The sequence below is a fragment of the Peromyscus californicus genome, unplaced genomic scaffold (genome assembly GCF_007827085.1).
Source record: "Peromyscus californicus insignis strain IS unplaced genomic scaffold, ASM782708v3 Scaffold_17__1_contigs__length_78620276, whole genome shotgun sequence".
In the NCBI taxonomy this organism is placed as follows: Eukaryota; Metazoa; Chordata; class Mammalia; order Rodentia; family Cricetidae; genus Peromyscus; species Peromyscus californicus.
The window spans coordinates 25,070,508-25,093,687 of NW_026294469.1; the positions used below are offsets into that span (position 1 = coordinate 25,070,508).

The following is a 23,180-nucleotide window of genomic DNA, read 5'->3' on the forward strand; positions in this document are numbered from 1 at the left end:
TGCAAATCCCCTGCACTGAAAGCAGCAGCCTCTTCCCACGGCTCCCTGCCTCACCCTGTTACCACTCACACTCTGGGAATGAATGTGCTTCTACCTGGCCACTGCCAATTTGTCAATTCTTGGCTAACGACCTTGTCTAAGAACTTCAGTAATGTTGCAGAAAGTGTCAGTAGAAAATCAAGAGGGAGATAAATTTTCCACGTCCTGGTGTGCTTTTGTTTTTGTTTTATTCCAAGCAAATACATTACAGCTTGCTTCCTTATAACACAAAACCTAAAAATCAATGCCCAAAGCACAGCAACTATACACTCTTCTTCCAATAACAAATGTCAAGAAGGAAAAGAGTTACATAAAACGAAGCAAGGAGAAAACAGCATCTCCTCAGACTGAGCCCATTACAAGGGGTGGGGAAAGCACTTAATAAATAATGGACAAGAAAGAGAGCCATTTTGATTACATTTGTTTAGGAAACAACACAGTATGAATATGAACACTTGTAAGCCCAGGTTCTGAGGTACAAAAGAACATTCTCATTTACGAGCTCATTCATTCAGCAAATGTTATCATCTACTCTATGCCCAGCACTGCTCCTCACAGTAAGAATACAACTGCAGGACAGATAGGTACACCCACCGGACAAGATCAAGCGAAGGGAAGGAGGGCAGAGTCTACAAGAAATAATCAAACAAGACTATCGGGGGATGCTCTGATTTTGAATACGATTAACCTCAGAAAATTTCAAAATTAAAATCTGGTAGCTGGGGCTGGAGAGATGGCTTAGCAGTCAAGAGCACTGGTTATTCTCCGAAAACTCAGGTTCGATTCCCAGCACCCACAAGGCAGCTCTTGACAAGGTTCCAGGAGATCTGATGCCCTCTTCTGGACTCCAAGAACCCCTGTGTATATGTGCATGGTGCACAGATGTACATTTAGGCAAAATACCCAAACAAATAAAATAATAAAAACTGGTAGCCAATAAAGTACTGAGAAATGGAAGGCCTGTAAGAGGTGTTTAGGTCACGGAGGCACAAGCTTCTCGATTTCTCAGGCTTCAGACCATTAGCTAAGATAAACTTCTGTCCTTTACAAATTATCCAGTTTTAGGTACTTTGCTACAGCAACAGAAAATGAAACTTATCGTTTCATACTAGATGAAAGGAAAGGCCCTTCTCAAAAATACAGCAGAACTAAGATGTGGCTGACAGAGAGCCAATCACATAGAAATACGAAAGTGTTCCGGGCTAAGGATATGGTCAGACCAATGGCCACGATCTTGGAGGCCGAGGCTGAGGCCAGCCTGGGCTACATTACAAGACCCTGCCTCAAAAGAAAAGAAAGAACAGCAGCAAGCTTCTTTATTTCAAAACTCACTGCAAAGCAATGGTAATCACAAGTGTGGTCATAGAGGCAGACTGGGTCCTCATGGTCCAGGCTCCCTGAAAAGCCATCCCCAGGTGCCCTGCGCACCAGGTGGATGAGTGCCATTATGATGAGCAAGTATATGGTGGAGAAATGGGAGAGGAGAGGAAGGATAATTCCTGTGCTGTGGTAAAAGAAAGATCTGAAGAAGTGAGGACTGTGAGGAATAGGCTGATGTGGGTGGCCTGCTTGCCACCCAGAACCAGGGTGATGTCTGGGCCTGGGCTGCTGCCTAAGGCCATGTCTGGGTCTGTGGCCCAGCAGCAGCCAGGGTCTAAGTTGATGTCTGTGGCTCCTGTTACCATGGAGGGCTGTGCACATGCTTGGGGTCTGGACAGCCACCTGAGACTATGTTGGTGTCCGAGGGCCTTGCTATTGCTGGGGCCATATTGATCTCCATGGCCCATGCTGCCACCAGGGCCATGGTGACATCCATGCCTAAGATGCTGCTGAGGGCCATGTCTGGGTCCATGTTCCTGCTGCAGCTGGGGTCTGTGATGATGTCCATGGCCTGTGTTGCCAGAGGGGGTCATAGGAACCATGCATGTTGAAATCTGCAGGCCATGCTGAGCTGGCCTCCTCCTCACTGGCCCTGGGATAGCTGGTCCTGCTCCTTGCTGGACATTGCAACTGGACAACTGGCCCCTGCACTTGGGAGAAATGGTCACCCCTCACCATGGGCATGGGAGAGATAACCCCAATGGCATAGGCCTAGGAGAGCTGGCTCTGCACCTCACCTGAGGAGGGCAGCCCCAGTGGCCCAGACCATCCAGCTCAGCTACCACCAAGACCACATCCTGGGCCTTAGGTTGGCCCACCCTAACAATTACCCCATTTATGACCTGCTGGAGTGCGTGAAGGGACTGGTCCTGCGAAATAATAACCGCAGGATCTCCATGACTTGAGACAACAGCAGATATTCAAGAGGCATTTTGATGAGGGTCCAGTGATGATAGTGTGCCAGAGACCTTGAACCAGATCAACGACTCACTGCAATGAACATTTTGTGAGTGGGGCCACTGGACAAAAGGGTAGACTGCGGGACCCAATGCCACCATGATGAAGGAAGAGGTGTGGGTGGAGCCAAGTGGACAAAAGGGTAGACTGCGGGACCCAATGCCGCCATGATGAAGGAAGAGGTGTGGGTGGAGCCAAGTGGACAAAAGGGTAGACTGCGGGACCCAATGCCGCTATGATGAAGGAAGAGGTGTGGGTGGAGCCAAGTGGACAAAAGGGTAGACTGCGGGACCCAATGCCGCTATGATGAAGGAAGAGGTGTGGGTGGAGCCAAGTGGACAAAAGGGTAGACTGCGGGACCCAATGCCGCTATGATGAAGGAAGAGGTGTTGGAAAGTTGGAGGAGCCAGGTGGAGTTTTGTTTGTTTTGTTTTGTTTTGAACTGATTTTTTTAGGGGGGGGTTCTTTGGGGGCCGACGTAGGGGTGAGAAGATATGGAGGGACTGGGAGGTAAGCAGGATTGGGGTGCAAGATATGAAATTTCCAAAGAATCAATAAAGAATTATATTATATAAAAAAAAGTGTGGTCACTGGGCCAGAACTAAGAGCACAAATTATCACACAGTCCAAACAGAGCAAAGATTAAATGATAACACTCAAGAACAATTTTTTTTTTTTTTTTTTTTTTTTTTTGGTTTTTCGAGACAGGGTTTCTCTGTGTAGCTTTGCGCCTTTCCTGGTACTCGCTTTGGAGACCAGGCTGGCCTCGAACTCACAGACATCCACCTGGCTCTGCCTCCCGAGTGCTGGGATTAAAGGCGTGCGCCACCACCGCCCGGCAAGAACAATTTTCATTGACTGTCTTCTGCCTTCCAGCTACAATAGGCACCCACGGTTCTGAGTGATCCCGCCACCCCAGCTGCTAGGCTAACTCACATCACAGCTTTCAAAAGGAGGACTCTGGTGCCTGCTTCTCTCCCAGGATGAAGCTGCATCCTGTTGGTTTTACTGTTCTGAAGTCTAACTCAGGCCGTCAGTCCAAGTCCAAGGGCCGTCCTCCTAATCACTATGTTGAGCACATCCTTCCCTTATAAATGAAAGAGGTAGTGTGTAAGCCAAAGAACCACTAAGGAAGGGCCCCGATGGACAGGGGTCTGAAACAGCCCGCCATTCACTTAGTAATTATGTGGTGGCATGTGACACTAACCCAGTTTCCTTTATAGCACAAACTCCTCCTGCACCTACTTCTATCTTCCTGGCCACATAAGGAGAACGATTCCAGCTTGTTTCTGGCCTTGCAGACATTAGCTGCTGCCAGGAAAGAACGTGCACCCTTCTACCAACTGGAGGCAAATGTCACACAAACTGTGACACTGCATCTCAGGGGGTCACCGGTGCCAATGGCTAAAGGGGTTCAAGGTTAAAGCAGCAGCTCCCAACCAGAAATGACAGCTAACAGAATGCTAGTGACAGCAGGTTACAAATGGCTCGGAAGTTGTCAGACATTAGCAAGTGACAGATCTAAAAACTCTAGGTCTTCAACTAGGCAGGCAGAATGATGCCAAATTAGGCCACCATGTCTGCTGAGTGGCCAGGTGGCCCTCACAATACACTGACTATGACACTGAGAGAAGGTCTGAGTCAGGAGGGAAAGAATACTTTTTTCTATTCATTTTAATATAATTATTAATGCACATTAACTATAAACATTAGTGGGGTTTACCTATTACCATTTACATAAATGAATATCTTGTGCTTTGATTACATCTTATCCTTCCCTCTTTCTCCCCAGGTCTTTCATCCCTCCCCCAAGTAGTCCAAAAATCCATTTACAGATTGAAGAAAAATAAGCAATCTATTACAATAATACTCCTGCTCAGAGTCTCATTCTCCTCTTCATTAAAACACACCCAATGTATTAGAAATCCAATCATCTCACTCCACAGCCACAAGTCCTCCTAAGGCACTCCTTCTGCACACGAAAATTCAAAGTGCCTTGCATGGCTGACCAGTCTACGTGGACTCACATCGTCTCTTGGCAGCAGTCGATGTCTAGAGTGTCAGAAATGAGCTGTAGCTGGTTGTTCTCCCCAGTAGATGGTCAGGAAGACTGAGGGAGGTAGAGGAGGGGCTTGTGGTAAACAACAACAACAACAACTGGAGGAGAGTCGGTGGTACCAGGCCAACCTCTGCAACATCCCCTGGTTACCCACCTCCTTTCACGGAATTTGAAATTCTGGGCTCCATCTACACTCTCAGCTCCTCGATAAGCTCCATACCCCTCACTGTGATGACAGATCTTTGCGGGGGGGGGGGGGGGGGGGGGGGGGGGGGGGGGGTAAGAGTGTCATGTAGTCAACACTAGGCTTGAACTCCTGATTCTCCTGCCTCCGCCTCCGAAGTGCTGGGACTATAAGCACGTACCACCTCAGCCAACTGTGATGGTAAATCTTACTAGACTGACTCAGCCAATTGTGATGGTAAATCTTGGTTGTCTACTTACTAGACTGATACACAGAAAAATAGTAAAGCACACTGCTGTTTACATGTGTGAGGGCGCTGATCTAATTAGCAATCAAAATCTAGACAGGCTGAACACGGTAGTACACGCCTGTAATCTCAGGAGGCTTAAAGCAAGATGCTTGCTACAAGCTTGAGGCTAGTCAACTACACAGCAATACCTTGACTCAAAAGAACAAAAACTAGCCAAGTATGGTGGCTCATGCCTTTAATCCCAGCAGAGAACAGGCAGATAGATCTCTGTGACTTTGGGGCCAGCCTGGTCTACATAGTGACTTCCAGGACAGTCAGAGCTACATAGTGACACCTAGTCTCAAAAGAACAAAACAAAAGAACAGAAACTAGGGAGCAGACAAGATGGTTCGGCAGATAAAGACACATGCTGCCAAGCCTGACCACCTGAATTCCGCTCTCACTACAATGAGAATCAGCCTTAAGTGCTGTAGCGCGCGCACACACACACACACACACACACACACACACACACACACACACAAATAGGACCTTTGAGACCGCTCAGTGTAAAAGTGCTGTTGTATAAGACAAGCCTGGTGAGCTGAGTTTGAGCCCCAGAACCCACACACAAAAGCCAGGAGTGGTGGCACATGCTTATAATTCAAGCACTGGGGAAGCAGTGACAGGAAGATTGTTGGGGCTCACTGGCTGGCCAGCCTAGCCAATCAGTGAGTACCAAACCAATGAGAGACCCTGTCTCGAGAAAACAAGTGAGTAGTACTCGAAGAACAACATTCCAGACTGACCTCTGGCCTACACACACACACACACACACACACACACACACACACACACACACACACACACGCACTCACTCTGAACAGACTACTGGAAGGTGGGGCCTAAGTGGCAGGAGGAGGTCACTGGGAAGAGTCTTTAAAGGGCACATCTTGTCCTGACCACTTTTGTCCTCGTCCTGCTTCCCATCCGCCATGAGATGAGACGCTTCCGGGACACATGCCTTACTACCATATGTCCTGCTTGCCACAGACCCAGAATCAACGAAGCCAAAGACTATGGACGACAGCATCTAACCTGGTGGGCCAAAATTAATGGTTCTTTAAGCTGTCCTTCTCGGGTACTTGTCATAGGAACAGAAAAAAAATGACTGGGGCCTGAGCAAAAGCTGGGCCCTCGCCTGAAATGCTCAACTCCATGTTACTCTAAGTAGGAAGTAATTGTGTGTTCCTCACAATTTCACTCAACCATCACCTCAGGATAGCCTTCCTTGATGAAGTCTTTGTCCCAGGCTATCCTAATCAAATATCCCAATGGTAAGCCACTCCTTTCTCTCAATACACTGTTACAGTTTCATATTTGTGTGATTGTTATTTGACTCACGTGGACATTCATAAAGACACTCTAACAGGAAATGTATCTGAATGACTCTCAGGGCCTCCCAGTATTAGGAATGTAACTGATGTTCTATATGTTTATTATTAAAAAGGCAAAGCTTCAGAGACAGGAAATGAAACCATCCAAATCAAAATATTCTACTTAGAGAAGCTGTTCTCCCTACATGACCTGGAGTCCAATCACTTCTCCCTCCCCCTTCTTTTCCAAATTTCTTACAGAAGTTACTTTCTATGTCCTGCCATTCTTCCAAGGGCGGTAGCCATAGTGACAAGCTGGCCTACTGCCAAAAATAGTCTAAAAAGATATCACCTTGTCTGTGTGCTCTATCTGGTTTTCCAAAATAAAAGTCCACAGCAGAGGCCAAAGCAGAAACACAAAATCCTGTACCCAGTAAAGACACAGAACCAAACAACCAGCACCCTTGTAAGAAATGAATGTTCCCCAGGACAGGCAGTGCCCCCGGGTGACCTATCCAAAGGAAAGAGAGGAAGAAAGACCGCAGAAGCAGGCACACTGCTCCCCAGAGGACTTCAAACCCTCTTTACTTCTTGTAGAAAGCATAAATGTACCCAAACATTAGATATCAAAGTCTCCCCTGATGAGGCAGCTTCAGAGGACTACAGATCATCGCTCACAAAGCAGCAGCAGCAGCTGAGGAAGTTCATATAAAGCTCTAATTGAGGCCAAAATTCTCCTCTACAGAAGCAAAAGGACCTTCTGCCTGCCTTTCTCTTCTTTAGATGACCGGGGTGGGATATGGAGACACAAAAATATTTACTGAACACCACACAGCGTCAGGCATAGGGAAAGATTCTTTTGATACAGGGATATTAGTGCAAACCAGGGGCACAGACACGGATTTTTGATGTATTGCAAGGTTAAGCAACGAGTCCAATAGCAGGGCCAGAAGACAAACTAGATTACCCTGGATCCAAATACTCTTACCTCATGCTGCCTTCAACGTATCTGCTCCTCAATCCTTCACCACCATCTTCCCAGACAGAACTGGGAATGCAGCTCTTGACAAGTCCTTGAAAAGCCGGTCCTCTACACCAAGACCACCACATTGGTTTGGACAAAATGCAGTTCACCTGCATTCCCTATGGTAGTTCACCATAGGAAGCAGAGTTATCTGCAGCTATGGGGATACTTTAACTCCTTCCCTGGGGAGATGTAAACATCATCTACCCTATCATTACAAGGTCCCAACAACAAAACAAAGTATGATTCCACCAAAGTTCACCCTAGGGAACCAACGAGTTTACTGGATTTTCTTACACAGCATGGATAAGGGGTTGTTCACAGGAACACAGACTAACATGTAGCAACCACACTAGAAAGTCTTCACCCAGAATGCGTGATGGCTTCCTATATTCATGTAGATGGAACCCCCTACAGCTAACCTTCCTCAACATATTCACTCTGGCCCCTCCCAAGACCCCACATGCAATTAGATCAGAATTGCAAATACTTGGGAGGAGTGGCTGAAACCTCAAGCCCCTTGATATGGGGTAATGTCAACCACAACAAGCTGGGTCACTGGGATGGTCATTTACAATCAGGCACAGCTGATCTAATGAAAAGCGCAGCCACTCTACAACAGTAGATGAAGCTGGATTTCTCTAAATTCCCAAATGAGGGCCTGGGGGAGGGGAATTACATCGTGATTTAGGAAACACACTGCTCTTACAGAGGATGCAAGTTCTATTTCCAACATCCACACAGAACATCTCACAACCACCTGAACTCCAGCTCCAGAGGGATCTGATGCCTCTGGCCTCCACAGGCATCAGGGCTCTTGTGTACACACCAACACACAGACCCACACATTTACATATGTAAAAATAAATCTTTTTTTAAAACCAGATGTAGTGGTGCACAACTTTAATCCCTGCACTCAAGAGTTAAAGACAGGTGGATCTCTGTGAGTTCAAGAGCAGCCTGGTCGACATAGCAAGTTTCAGGCCTGCCAGAGCTACACAATGACACTATGTCCCCAAAATAAACAAAACCACAATAACCAAATGACATCCCAAAGAAGAAGTCGGCCTTTCCCAGGAGCCACCACTGCTGAGCATCGAGATGATAAAGCTATAGTCCAAAGTACCTCAAACCAGTGTCCGCTGTGCTCCATCACTTCTTCAGAAAGCACTTGCAGGGTATACAACCCTACCTAGCTCAAGTCTCCGTAGCTCTTTCACCTAGTGTGGTGGTTTGAAACAAAATGGCCCCAAAGGGAGTGGCACTATTAGGAGGTGTGGCCTTGTGGAGTAAGTGTAGTCTTGCTGGAGGAAGTGTGTCACTATGGAGGTGGGCTTTGAGGTCTCATATATGCTCAAGATACCGCCCAGTGTATGAGACCACTTCCTATTGCCCACAAGATGTAGGACTCTCAGCTACTTCTCCAGCACCATGTCTGCCTGCACACCACCATGTTGCACCATGATGATAATGGACTAAACCTCTGAAAATGTAAGCCACCCCAATGAAATGTTTTCCTTCATAAGAGCTGCTGTGAAACCCTAACTAAGACACCTATGTAGGGAGGCTAGCAACTCCATACCCGAATTGTCATCAACAAAGCATCTCCTACAAGAAATAACACCCACGAATTGGGCTGTAGTTCAAGGTTAGTAGAAAGGGTAGCAATTCCACGGCTGAATCACTGTCTATACAGCATCTCCTCCAAGGAATAGCACCCATTCACTGTGCTGAAGTTCAAAGCTAACCCCTCCCCCTGCACTTATTCCAGAATCTGCCTCTTATCAAAATCTGCCAGCTGATTATTAAAATGATAACTATTATTCTATTACAATAACATTATTGTGCTTTTCTCCTGCACTTGACATCTGTTGGCTGATAGGTTTAACTGGTACAGAAGCAATAATTATGCCATGCCTTCCTTCTCCTTTCCAACCAAGCCCCTAGTGTGACTCTTTACACTAAATCCAACTACAGGAAACGATCAGCCAAGGATGTTAACGGGGTGCATCTGGGACCACTCACTACGTTTTGGTGGTCACACCACCAGAAACAAGAGGCTCAGCTGGGTCCCTAATTGTCAGCATACCTGCCCACTCTCCCAGGAAGATGAAGGAATTTGAGGAAAACACCAACCAGGAAACAATTTATTGGAAACACCAATAAAGCTGGAGGTGTCATACACTATATGTGGAGGGACAAGCAGTCCCAAATCACAATGTCACAGCAACAGCAAGAAAGGGAGAAAAGGACAATACATCCTCCACTGGGAGTTCTCAAATAAATGGTTCCCAGAGAGCTATTCTGCCTCCTTCCTCATACACATTTCTTGGCAACTTCCAGCGAAACTGGCAATGGGGGAAGAAACACAAAGGCTATCTTCAAGCTCCCGTTTTGAAGCATAGAATCAGCATCCTGGCCACAGGGCCTTCTTTACACAGGGCCCACGAGGGGCTGGATGGAGGCTGGAGCCCAAAGCAAAGAAGCCAACCAGGAAGCCTGTCAGCCAAAGCCCCTGAAATTACCTGTCACACTATGATAAACAAGGTTGGAAAAGATCTGACGCCATGAGTGCAGAATATCAATGTCTGAACTACACATCAGTCCTGCTAAAGCAAAGGCAACCCACAGCAGAGCTAGCTGAAAACCTAAGAAAAGAGCCCCACCAGGAGCCCAGGCTTGGCCTGCTTTGTTCTCTACCCCCTAATACACTGGGCTTTTTTTTTTTTAAAGGCGGCGTGGGGGCGGAAGGTTATTTGAATTTAAATTACCAGTGAACACTATAATTTGTGTACAAGGAGAAAAGGGACATTCAGGAGTGCCAACAGTGTCCCACAGGCTCGTGGGACATGTGTGGCTGAGGCAGTAGTGGCCCTGGGGGCTTTTTCCTTTTGCTTCAACACACTGCTTTCATCTCTTGGGAGCAGGCAAGCCAGTAGGCAAAACCCATGCAACACAAAGAGGCACTGTCCCCTCAGACTAGGGAGAAGATTGCCCTCTCAGGAGCAAATTCACAGACAACCACACAGAATGAGCAAGATTAATCAAAAGAAAGCCATCTAAGGAGGGAGTCAGCGAAGTGTTACTGAGGACAAAGACCACGTCTGTCTATTTACCACCAGCCCGTAGCCAAACAGCCTGACACACAGTGGGTGCTCAGCAAATAACGGGAGAGGATACTGGGCTGGAGCTGACTCACACCATCTAGAATCTGTTACTAGAATCTGTAACAGAGGGACCACGGTTTGCAAAGAATAAGCGAAGAAGAACCTGGAGATTAAAAGTGGGTATCTACGGGGGCTGGAGAGATGGCTCAGAGGTTAAGAGCACCAACTGCTCTTCCAGAGGTCCTGAGTTCAATTCCCAGCAACCGCATGGTGGCTCACAACCATCTGTAATGAGATCTGGCGCCCTCTTCTGTATACATAATAAATAAATAAACATCTTAAAAAAAAAAAAAAGGGGGTATCTACAATAGCTGGTGTCCTAACAGACAGAAGGGTATGCTGGTCCGATTACAGGCACAGCCCTTGAAGGGCAAGGAGGAAGACTGAAGAGAGAAAAGCGGGAACAACTGGTACAAAACGCTGATCACGTGCCCGCGTACTATGTATACACCTGAAACTCCGGGGGCTGCAAGGGGGGAAATCAGAGCAGAGGTTAAAGCACCTTTCAAGTCTCCCCGCTGGCACACGGTTGGAACCTGGGCACAGCCCATGCAAGGACACAAACGTTTCCCGCCGATCTCTGTCTTCATTTCCTCCAAAGGCAAACTCTGATGTTGTTTTGTTTTTTTATGTGTGTCTTTATTGGCCCCAGCTACTTGAGGGGGATGAAGTGGGAGGAGTGGGCGGCACCAATACCAGGCCATTCATGCTTCACGGACTTGTGATGGAGAACTCACCCAGGTAGTGGCCAATCATCTCCAGTTTGATTTCCCCCTGGTTAAGGTCTTGCCATTGTACGTGTGCATGTGCTGCCTACCATCTTAGAATGATCGTGTCCCTCGGGTGGGTCTTCACCACCTCGGGCTTCTCCATGGGTGGCGCCTCCTTCTTGGCCTTTCTCAGGAGCTGGAGTGCTGGTTCCGCAGCAGGCCACGGTTCAGGGGCCGCCTCCAGCAGGCGCTATACAACTGCATCAGCGCTCACAGGACAGGTCCTGGGAGCAGTCGGTCCAGCTCCACGCGGGGGTAGGTGAACTTAAGGTCTGCTTCTGCTCCACTTCAGCCATCTTGGCAGCTCCTCGGAACAGGCGGCGTTGGCCGAGTCTGCGCAGCTCTGGCTTTGGTGTCTTACAGAGAGAACATTCTTACCAGTTCACACAAATCAACTTCAGTAACCACGCTCCTGGAAGCTTGTTAACTGGGACTGTTGCTTCACGTGTTTATTTCAAATGCCTACGAAAGCCCTCAGAAACGAAAACCTGGGTGAGCAGCTAAGTCTGCAGAGGCCATACCTAAGCTATCAGCTGGTACATCTCTACACAACTCTTGGGCACAGCACGGTCCCCCACCTCACGGCTGGGGAGAACCTGAGGGGGAGGGGGAATAATTTAGTTGTAAAGTGCCTCCTGCACATAGAGACCTCAGTTTAATCCCAAATTATCTACACAAAAAGCCAAGCCTAGTGGCCTGTGCATATAATCCCAGAACAGGGGAGGTAAGTATAAAAAGGCAGATCCCTAAGGATAGCGCCAGCCAGTCTAAACTAACAGGCAAGCCCAGAATCCAGTGAAGCATCCTGCCAAAAAAAAAAAAAAGGCAGTTGGGGGTGGGGAGGAAAAGGATAAAGGGCCATGTTTGGCACACCTTTAATCCCAGTACTAGGGAAGCAGAGGTAAACATATCTCTGAGTTCAAGGCCAGCCTGGTTCACAGAACAAGGACAGTTCCAGGACAGCCAGGGCTACAGAGAAAAACCCTGTCTCAAAAAAAATAAAAAATAAAAATAAAAAAATGAATAGCTTCTGATAACAGCTGCGGGTAACCCCTGGCATCCACAGGCATATGCACACATATGTACCAGCACACACAAGAAACACACACACACACACACACACACACACACACACACACACGAATGACCTCTACAAGCCCCAACAAATTTTCTTCCAAGATTGAAAAGGAACCTCCCCAACTCCCAGCTATGCCACAGAATTAACTTTGAAAGCTTTAAATTCTGATTCAAGTAGAAAGAGCAGAGGTTACATGGCAGGGATTTCTGCTTGGGCCTTAGAAATAAACGAGCCTTCCCATCATGGTGCTCGTGCATCCCCAGAGTTTCCAGAGACTGTCACACCCTTGACCTCAGGAGTGGCAGAGTTATGAAGGTCAGGGTCATTTATAATGATTATTTCTCGAGAGACCATCAGTAAAGATAAACCAGTGTTTCTAACGGAGGTGAAACATCCCGCACAAATTCAGGGGCAGCAAAGGATGACTCAAACTCTGTCTGAGGGTGGTGGTTTATTTTGCCTTCTGTAGAAGGACTTCCATCATTTAAATCTGGGTTTGTTTTTGAAGCTTAGGAAGCTGATGATTCACCCAGGTGTACAACAGCTGCTGGAAAGACCTACAGGAAGAGGCTACCCAGCCAAGGAAAGCTGTGGAGAGTGAGGAGGGTCTCCGAGGAATGTCCTACATGCCAAGCCATATGCTGTCAGGATATTAATCCAAACCCATCTCGCACATTTTACTGTGTTTACTCTCTCTGGGTTGTGAAGCACTAAATCAGCATACCCAAGGACTGCATGAGCCCTTCCAATTCTATTCCACACTCACTTCTTTGCTAAAGAAATCTGTAGCCTGGAAACAGAGCCCTCTCCCTAACAGCAGCAGTAAGTCTCAACAAATACTAGGAAAGCAGGCTGTCAATTCAAACTCCCCTAAAGATACTACTGCAGCCCAGCCTTAGTTGACCTCACCCTGAAAATAAAGGAACAGACTGCTGACCTCCTCCTCTTCCAGGGGCCAATGGAACTTAAGAGTCCTGAACCAGGAAAGCTTGAAATAAAAGCAGAAGGCTTTTACTCCTGCCCCAGCTGAAACAGCTCCGGAAACATAGAAAAATAAGCTGACCGACCACAAGAATGAAGCACAAAGGATGCAGATGTGAGGTAAGGATGCCTGGCCAGTCACAGCACTAACATTGTAGCTATGTGTCCTGAAGACACTACAAACCCTATTTTTTTACTATAATAAAATAAAGACGCTGGGCGGTGGTGGCGCACGCCTTTAATCCCAGCACTCGGGAGGCGGAGGCCAGCCTGGGCTACCAAGTGAGTTCCAGGAAAGGCGCAAAGCTACACAGAGAAACCCTGTCTCGAAAAACCAAAAAATAAAATAAAATAAAAAAAATAAAGACGCTCTAAGGGTCAGATAAAATGGCATATATTTGTAAGTCTTTCTAAAATAACGTGTTTGAAAGCCCTTCATAAACACTATAATTTGAAACAATAAAATATTGACCATATTTTAGGCTTGTCATTTCCAAAGACCCCTGAATGACAAACTCCAAGGCAAATCTGTCACCTCTGAGCTTCAGTCTATGGTGACTGGGTCCATGTATTTGCAAAGAAATTTACATCTCAGGAATAAAACTGAGTGAAATCTAATAGGAAACCCTCATATAGATCTGTGCAGGTATATTTTTTAAATTAATGATGAGGGCTAAAGATGTAGCTCGGTTGGTAGAATGTCTGCCCAGCATGCACAAAGCCCCGGGTTCAATCCCCAAAAACTCATAAACCAGGTAAGGTATTGTACACCTGGAATCCCAGCTCTTGGAAGGTAGAGACAGGAGGATCAGGAGTAGTTCAAGGTCCAGCTACATAGCATCTTTGAGGCCAGGCTTGGCTGCTGACTCTTATCTTTTGGAAAAAAAAAAAAAAAGAAGAAAAAAAGAAAAACGTCAGACATGATGGTACATGCTTATCATCTCAGTACTTTCAAGGCAGAGAGGCAGAATTCAAGGCCAGCCTGCTCTATATAATGAGTTCTGGGCTATTCAGGGCTACACAAGCAAGCTGTCTCACAATAATAATTAATAATAATAACAACAACAACAAAGGCCAGGGAGATGGCTCAGCAGTAGAGGCACTCCTGCACAGACCTACTGCCCTAAATTCCATCCCTAGGACCTACAAGATGGCAAGAGAATGGACTCTAGAGTTACCCTCTGGCCACCCTATGCATCCCACAGCACACAGGCAACTGCACTCACACACACACACACACACACACACACAAAGTAAAATTAATGAATACAGATTATTGATAACAGGGAGGGGTATAGCTCAAGGGCAGAGTGTATGTCTTGGGTCCAATTCCTAACACCAATGATACAAAATTGAAAACATATACAAAGGTGCATGTTAAAAAACCAAGTCTCCCTCCTTCCCCTGTTCCCAGTCATCCAGAGACATCATCTGATTTCAATTTCTCACATGTTCTTTCAGAGATGTCCCAATTGCCTTGGTCCTGCCTCGGTTGGGAATCCCATCAGGAGCAACACTCTCAATCAATCCCAGAAGGCAAGGCCAAACAAGCACTTCCAGGGACTGCAAGAAGAATGAAAACCAGCGGGGAAGGTATGGCCCTGCAAAGGGTTCCATGGAGGTACCAACTCCAGTGGGTATGCACTGCTTTGCCCTTTAGCTGGCCACATTTAGGCCATCATTTCACACACTGAACTTCCTTCATGTGTTTGTTCATGCAGGGCTCTTCACAAAGTGTTCCCGGGACCTTATGCTACACCAGCCTGAACACTACAGTCCAAGAACTGTCAAATGTACCTCAGCAGAGACTGGGCAAAAGAGCAAAACTTACAGACATCTCAGATACACCGTCTTTCAAAACTTGCTTTGGGGGCTAGAGAGACAGATGGCTCAGTGGTTATGAGCACATACTGCTTTTGCAAAGGACCTGAGTTAGGTTCCCAGCACCCACATCAGACAACAACTGCCTATAACTCCAACAGACCAGATGCCTCTGGCCTCTGAGGGCACCTGCACTCATGGGTACATACCATACACAAGGGACACACACATATACACATAGTTTAATATTTTAAGTTGCTTTTCATAACCCAGTAAAATCAGAATACAAAGGTGAATGGAACATAGGACTTAAGTGATGTTCTGCAAGACCAGTCCAGGAGACTAAGTTACTACCTATAAAAAATTAGACACTTAACCAGAGCCAAGCTTTCACCAAAACTTCCTCAAAAGCATCCAGGTTATGTCCTCTACTTTTTTATTCTTCTATGGAAAATCTAAATATATAAATTCTAGTTTCTACCCAAAGACCAGAACAGGTAGCCGATAGGTGGAAAACAGACCAAAAATGGGCTTTAGAATTCCCTAGAGACTTTACCAAGAAAAAAAAATCTGTTTCCAGCTTTTCTTGTAACAAGAGATAATGAGGTCATGAGAGCCATGCTCACCCAAGACAATGAAAAGCTAACAAGCAGCTTCCAATCATGGACCACTTAAACACTCCGGTCTGACACAGGCCCACCATTTGCTGCTTCATACTGACTTGGCCCTGACAGTCTCTAAATTGATGACTCCCATCCAGTGAGCAACAGAAGAAAGTGTGCAACTGAACAGACACTCAAAGCGACCAGACAGCAGGAACTCTGTGTTTACAAACACCATCTCTGTGCCACGAACTGTGCTGAGGGAGGAGAACCAGAGAGGAATGAGGACGGCAATCTCTACAGGAATTTCTAAGCCATAAAAGCATAAAACATGAGTTAGATGTGGTGGTGCACTTGGAAAGCCGAGGCAGATGGATCTCTGAGTTCAAAGTCAGCCTGGTCTATGGAATGAGTTCCAAGGTGGCAGGGCTCTTACACAGAGAAACCCTGTCCAAAAAAAAAAAAAAAAAAAAAAAAAAAGGCATAAGACACAGTCTAAGAAATCAGCTGGCTTTGGATTTACAGGGCCTAAGAATAGAGCATGGTGAACTCACCATAGCTGGGCATCAAGGAAATGGAATTAACAGTGTTCTCAGTTCTTAGGTTTTCATGTATTAATTCAACGGCATTCATGGTGTCTATAATGTACTCAGCATTATGCTAGGAGACATAAAATAAAAGCATAGCCCACGTCCTTGAGCAGCTCATACAATAGGGCAAGTAACTAACCAGAATAAGGATTCAATCACCGAGGTGTTGCTATGGGATACAGATGAGGAGTTAACAGGGCCAACCAAAGGCAGCTCCGCAGCAGAAAGCAGGGCATCCAGATACTCTGGGAAAGAATGGGCAGAGACACGCGCATACAGCATGCTCAACACACGACACGGTCCAGTGTATCAGGAGCAGAAAGAGCTGTGACGCCGGGCGGTGGTGGCGCACGCCTTTAATCCCAGCACTCGGGAGGCAGAGGCAGGCGGATCTCTGTGAGTTCGAGGCCAGCCTGGGCTACAGCGCGAGATCCAGGAAAGGCACAAAGCTACACAGAGAAACCCTGTCTCGAAAAACCAAAAAAAAAAAAAAAAAAAAAAAAAGAAAGAGCTGTGACAACTCAGTGCTTCAGTCAAGTGGTGAGACGGACGGGCATGGCCATAGGCAACTGTCCGGCAACGGGAGCCACGGAAGGGGTCCGGGTCACATGTGTTCACTGCTCAGCACGCACATAGGAAGACTTGAAGCAGCAAATCAGAAGCAAGGAACAGGCCGTGGCTTCTGTAATGACTGAGAAGCACAGTAATAGGAAACTGAGAGAGCAATAAGACAAGGTAAGGAAGAAACCGCAGAGGCTTGCCAGGAAAATTAAAACAATGGCATTTTCTTGAAAACTCTCTATTTCCATTTTTTTTTTAATCAAATCAGACTGGCTTCCCACAGAATACTGAGGTTCCACCCTATTTCATTCAGTCAGAAGAGCAAGGCATAGGCTATAATTACAGTGCTCCATTTTTAAAAATATGGTCTGAGATTAGTATCGTAAGAACGGCTTCAGGGGCATTTCATCTACTCCCAGTCTACCAGTTAGAAAGATATTTGTTTTCGTTTTGTTAGCAACACACTCAAACAACTGAGCTAACCAACCAGATCTGTTTTGGTTCATAAAACAGTGCCTTATGTAGCCAAAGCTAGCCTCAAATTCATTATGTAGTTGAAGATGTCCCTAAACTCCTGAGCCTCCTGTTGTACCTCCCAAGAGCTGGGATCACAAGCATGTGCCATCACACCCAATTCAGCTATAAATATTTCTTTGTGGGGAGAGAAGACTGAGATAGTCTCTCTCTGTGCAGTCCTGGCTGTCCTGAAACTAGCTTATGTAGACCAGGCTGGCCTCAAACTCAGAGCTCCAAATGCCTGCCCCCTGAGTTCTGGGATTAAAGGTGCATGCCACCAGACCTAGCTCATCAGCTATAGATCTTAAAGAGAAACAGTCAACTTCAGCACAAAACTATGCCTTCCTAGCCTTGTACCAAGGGCCAGAAATGAGAACAGAAATCAAAGGGAAGCTGTGACTGGAGTCCAGGTTCCCTTAATGAGATCACTGCTTCACATCTGGCTGAAGATCAGAACACAAGAGACGAGTACACTGTCAAAGGACCTCCTCCACACAGGCTCTGAATCAGCTAGGTCCAACGAAATCTCCATCCTACTGACTACTGACAGCACAGTGGACCAGAGGAAGCACTTTTCATATCTACTCTCTCAACACAGCTACAAAAGGAGGTACTGTTATTCCCTTCCTGTAGACCCAAAACTAAGGCTTATAGAAAATAACTTAAATCTGGTAGCTAGCAAATAGATAGCAGAACACCAAAGGCCCAAGTAAGCCTGTGTTTTTAAACTATTCTGATATACATTCATTCTTCTTTCTTTCTTACTTTCTTTCTCTCTTTCTTCCTCTCTCTCTCTCTCTCTTTCAAAGATGTAGTCAAGGTTTGTCACCAGATACAGCCCACTGCAGTCTGGCTAGAGTACTATTTCTTTTCTTTTCTTTTCTTTTTTTTGGTTTTTTGGTTTTTCGAGACAGGGTCTCTCTGTGTAGCTTTGGTGCCTTTCCTGGATCTCGTTCTGTAGACCAGGCTGGCCTCGAACTCACAGAGATCCGCCTGGCTCTGCCTCCCAAGTGCTGGGATTAAAGGTGTGCGCCACCACCGCCCGGCTCTAGAGTACTATTTCTAATACAGAGAAAGACTTCAAATCTTATTTCCTCTGAGGTAAGAGCAAGAAGGAAGACACTTCTATGTGAGCAGAAAACAAGCCAGCATAATTAGGAACCCCTCAACAGCGAGATAATAGATGAGGCATGTCTTGGAAAAGGAAAGGCAGGACTTTCTCCTTCCCCACAGATTTTTTTTTCCTGTCCCCAAGATTTTTAACCACAAAAGCATCTTACCTCTTCACAATGCTTTCAACAATCCTACTGATTTCTCTGGCCGCCCTCTGTTGGCCCCCAGCTTGTGTCCTGCCTCTCAACAGCACTAGAATCCCACTATTGTGAGCAGCTTTTTTGTTTTGTTTTGTTTTTTGGTTTTTGGTTTTTCGAGACAGGGTTTCCCTGTGTAGCTTTGCGCCTTTTCCTGGAACTCACTTGGTAGCCCAGGCTGGTCTCGAACTCACAGAGATCCGCCTGCCTCTGCCTCCCGAGTGCTGGGATTAAAGGCATGTGCCACCACCGCCCGGCTGTGAGCAGCTTTTAAAAGGGTATGTGGCCCACTTTGATTCCCCTGGGGCTCAGTCTTGTCATCAATAGAAGAAAGCCATCATTTGCAAAACTGACATTCTGGGCATTAAAAAACTAGAGAACTGGCCGGGCGGTGGTGGCGCACGCCTTTAATCCCAGCACTCGGGAGGCAGAGCCAGGCGGATCTCTGTGAGTTCGAGGCCAGCCTGGACTACCAAGTGAGTTCCAGGAAAGGCGCAAAGCTACACAGAGAAACCCTGTCTCGAAAAACCAAAAAAAAAAAAAAAAAAAAAAAAAAACTAGAGAAGTATCTCCTGACTGCTGACCCCAAAACAAACTAACAAAAATATAAACAGGGCTATAGATATAGCTCAGTCGGTAGAGTATTTGCCTAGACACTCAAAGTCCTGGGTTTGATCCGCAGCACATCAACCATTGTGGCACACCTGAGAATCCCAATACTTTAGAGATAGAGGCAGGAGAATCAAATAAAGTTTTTAAAAGCCCAAGGTCATTTTCAACCTTGACTAGAAGCCAGCCTGGGCTACATGAGACTCATCTAAATAAAATAACCATCAACAGCTACACATTGAATGGGAACCATACTTACAAGAGTCATCTCTTCCAGCTCCAAAGCACCATGGGAAAATGGGTCCAAGGATGGAGACTTTATATCACAAACACACTGAAACCCAACTCCCTATCAACTATAAAACTAAGGTTACCCTTAAATACCTTGCTAAGGAGCTGGTCCCTGATGCTTCAGAATGTCTTTACCTCTGGGTACTGTTTCAGGCTTAAATGTCTTTAATCTCTGAGATTTCCACAATGGAAGCAGCTACTTGTCCAACCTCTAGAAAACTAGCAGGTTTCAGTTCAGTGGACCAGCATTGATAGGTCATACCTCAAGTTTAATTGGTTGTAAGAATTTAAGCCTGAGACAACACCCAGAAGTAAAGAAATGTCCATCTGATTGAGGCAGGATGGCACACATCTATTTCCAGCACATAGACGGTTGAGACAAGAGGACAGTAAGTTTGAGGTCAGCTTGAACTCCAGGCTAGCAAGGTCCTGACAACAAAATATAAAATTAAAATTAAGCCAGGCATAGTGGCACATAACTGTAATCACACCACAGAGAGGCAGAAGGGTCAGGAGTTCAAGGCCAATCTCACTACGTACCAAGTTCAAGGCCAATATGGGCTACATGAGACATAGATACATATTAAGTTAAAATCAATACTTTTTAAGAGAAATGCCCATTTTTAAAGTCCTCACCAGACCTTTTGGGTGCATCCCAGGTTCTTCCTTCAGTTTCTAGAACTCTTACAAAGCAGAAGGAACAAATGACTTGAGAGGGACGGGGACGGCCTCCATGTGAAGGTCAGGTCACCAACTGTGCTACTTCTTCTGTCAGTGATGGTAAGTGACAATCAAGACATAACAAAGAAGCTACTTGGCGGGCTGCATGGCCAGGGACAGACCTCAGAAGCATGCCCATCCCCATTTCCCTGTGGACATAAAATGTAACCTGGGCTAACCGTGGGACAATGTTCCCTAAGGTTCCAATGTTCAGTCTGGGAACACAGACTCGGTGTGAAAACAGACAGCCCACAGGGCACCAGTGGAGCAGGCAGTAAATCAGAACACCTTACAAGTCCGAAGCTTAGAATAGAGACAGTAAGAACAAAGGCAAGTCCAGTCTCTTTGGAGGAGCCAGGGCAGGAATGACCTCTCCCGCCTCCTCTGCTGTTACCTCTCTTCCAACTCTCTTACTAGCTTTAAGAAAACAATCCGATTTTATTGTTCTCAAGTTTGGAAACAAAGTCTCACCTTTTAGTCCAGACTGACCTCAAGTTTCTTATGGAGCCTGGCTGACCTGCAGTTCATGATCCTCTAGCCTCAGAGTCCCGAGTGCTGGTATTATAAGGACATGCCATCATGACCATCTTAAAGATGACAGTCCCCATCAACTCGAAAAAGAACAACTTCTGTTTTGAAATACTAGGAATAGTCAAAGTAAAACAGAAATGTCTACCTTACAAACATTTAAAAGTTAAAGAGGAGGGTGGGAGAGATGGCGTAGCAGTTAAGAGCACTCGCTGTTCTTTCAGAAGGCCCGGGTTCAGTTCCCAGCATCCACATGGCGGCTCACAATCATCTATAACTCCAGTCCTAGGGAATCCAACAACCTCTTCTGACCACCTCTGGCACCGGACATACACGTGGTACACAAACCCATATACATAAATACCCATATACATAATTTTTAAAAATTAAACAGCTGGAGTTCACCAAACCTGCTATACCCTTTTGGTTACAGCCTTCAGGCTGCAAACTCAAGGAGGACAAGCAGGGCAGCAGGTTAGAAAATGGAACCAGTAGGGGAAATCCAGGGCTCTGACCCTCCTAAATTCCAAGAAACTAACTATCTCCATGACTGCCCTTAGCTACAGCTAGTCATCTCATTTAAAAAAAAATCCAAACAGCCCAGCACTGGAGGCAGAGGCAGGTGGATCTCTGAGACTTCCAAGCAAGCTCGGTCTACCTAGAGAATCCCAGGCCAGTCATGGCAGCATAGTGAGACCTTGTCTCCAAAGAGAGCGGGAGGAGCACAGAGAGAGAGGGAGGGAATGGGACAGGGAGAAGGAGAGGACAGACTGAGACCCCAAAACAGGAAAGGATGGATAAGGCATTAGCCATAAGCCAGCTCATCTTTGAAAAACACAATGAGCCCCTTAACCCCAGAAATCCATCACTTTAATGTCTCCCGATACGTTCCACAGGGCCTGGCACATGATAAGGCCTTGAGAAAGGTGAATGGAATGGTTGACTGTCCTAATGATGACTGCCAACCCATAGGAAGAAGGGAATCAACAAGGGAAGAGAAACATGTGAGCTGGCTTTAACTCCTGGCTGCATCAAGCTTTTTCTAAAAACAGGGTCTTGCTATCTGCCCAAGCTTGTTTGTAACTCAAAGCAAGTCCCTCATGTAGACATAACTCAACATGTGCCTCCACTCCTTGCTTCTACCTAAGTAAAAATTATTTAATCTACTGTCTTAGTTATGGATTCTATTGCTGTGAAGAGACACCATGACCATGGCAACTCTTAGGAAACATTTAATTGGGCTGGCTTACAGTTTCAGAGGTTTAGTCCATTATCATCATGGCGAGACATGGCAGTGTGCAAGCAGACATGGTGCTGGAGAAGTAGCTGAGAGTTCTACATCTTGATCCACAGGCAGCAGAGGGAACTGTGACACTGGACATAGCTTGAGCATAGGAGATCTCAATGCCCATCCCCACTTCCTCCAACAAGGCCACATTTCCTAATAGTGCCACTCCCTACGGGGGCCATTTTCCTTCAAACCAGCACACCTATTAAGCCTCAATTTCCATTTCTATAAAATGGTATGATGCCTATCTTACAAGGTTGGTTTAAGGTAGGTAAGATAACATGTCTTTGTTTTACTAATTTGTGTTTAAGGCACTGAAAAAGCTTGTGATAATAGCTATATCTTCTAAATGGAAAATGGGCCTTATTAACTATACTAGAGAAAAACTACAGGATATCATCATGGAGAGAGTGAAAATTGGCTTCAAGGGGAGAGAAACCTTAAACAGCACAATGATTTGCGGCCAACCCAAAGGCCACAACACAAACAGATATACAGAATATCAATAGTATTAAAATTCATGTGGGAACCAGAGAGGTGGCTCAGTGGGTAAAGGCACTTGCTGCCAAGACTAATGACCTCAGTTTGATGCCCAGCCCCACTCAGTAGAAGAACGAACTAATTCTGGAGAGCCGGCCCCTTACTGCTACATGTGCTCTGTGGCATGTACACACAAATACGACGAGTAATTTTCTTTTATTCTAAATTTCATATAGGATATGTAAGAGGGGAGGAGTCATTAAAACATGGTAAATAATGGGGCTGGAGAGATGGCTCAGTTGTTAAGAGCACATGTTACGCTTTGCAGGGGACCAGGTTCAGTTCCCAGCATGCACATGGTGGCCCACAACTATCTCTAACTCCAGTTCCAGGGGAGCCACTGCCTTCTGAGCTCTGCAAACATCAGGCACACAAGTGGTGCACAATACATACATGCAGGCAAAACACACACACACAAAAGGTTGAGAAACACTTGCACCCAAAATGCGGGCCTAGCTGCATGTGGGCATGTTACTGAGTTTGTGTACTGGTCATGGATAGAATGAGCAACTGTTTCCCTCTGCTCTGGACTTTCCTGGATTGGGCCCTGAAAGCCCCAC

The 23,180-nt window shown here is 46.2% G+C and overlaps 1 protein-coding gene and 1 pseudogene across 1 annotated transcript in view; both read right to left on the bottom strand.

Moving 5' to 3' along the window:
* Sil1 (SIL1 nucleotide exchange factor) overlaps nt 1-23,180 on the bottom strand; it is a 249,916-nt gene that overhangs the window by 221,288 nt on the left and 5,448 nt on the right. The window lies entirely within an intron of this gene.
* LOC128112672 (40S ribosomal protein S15-like) lies at nt 10,883-11,632 on the bottom strand (annotated as a pseudogene).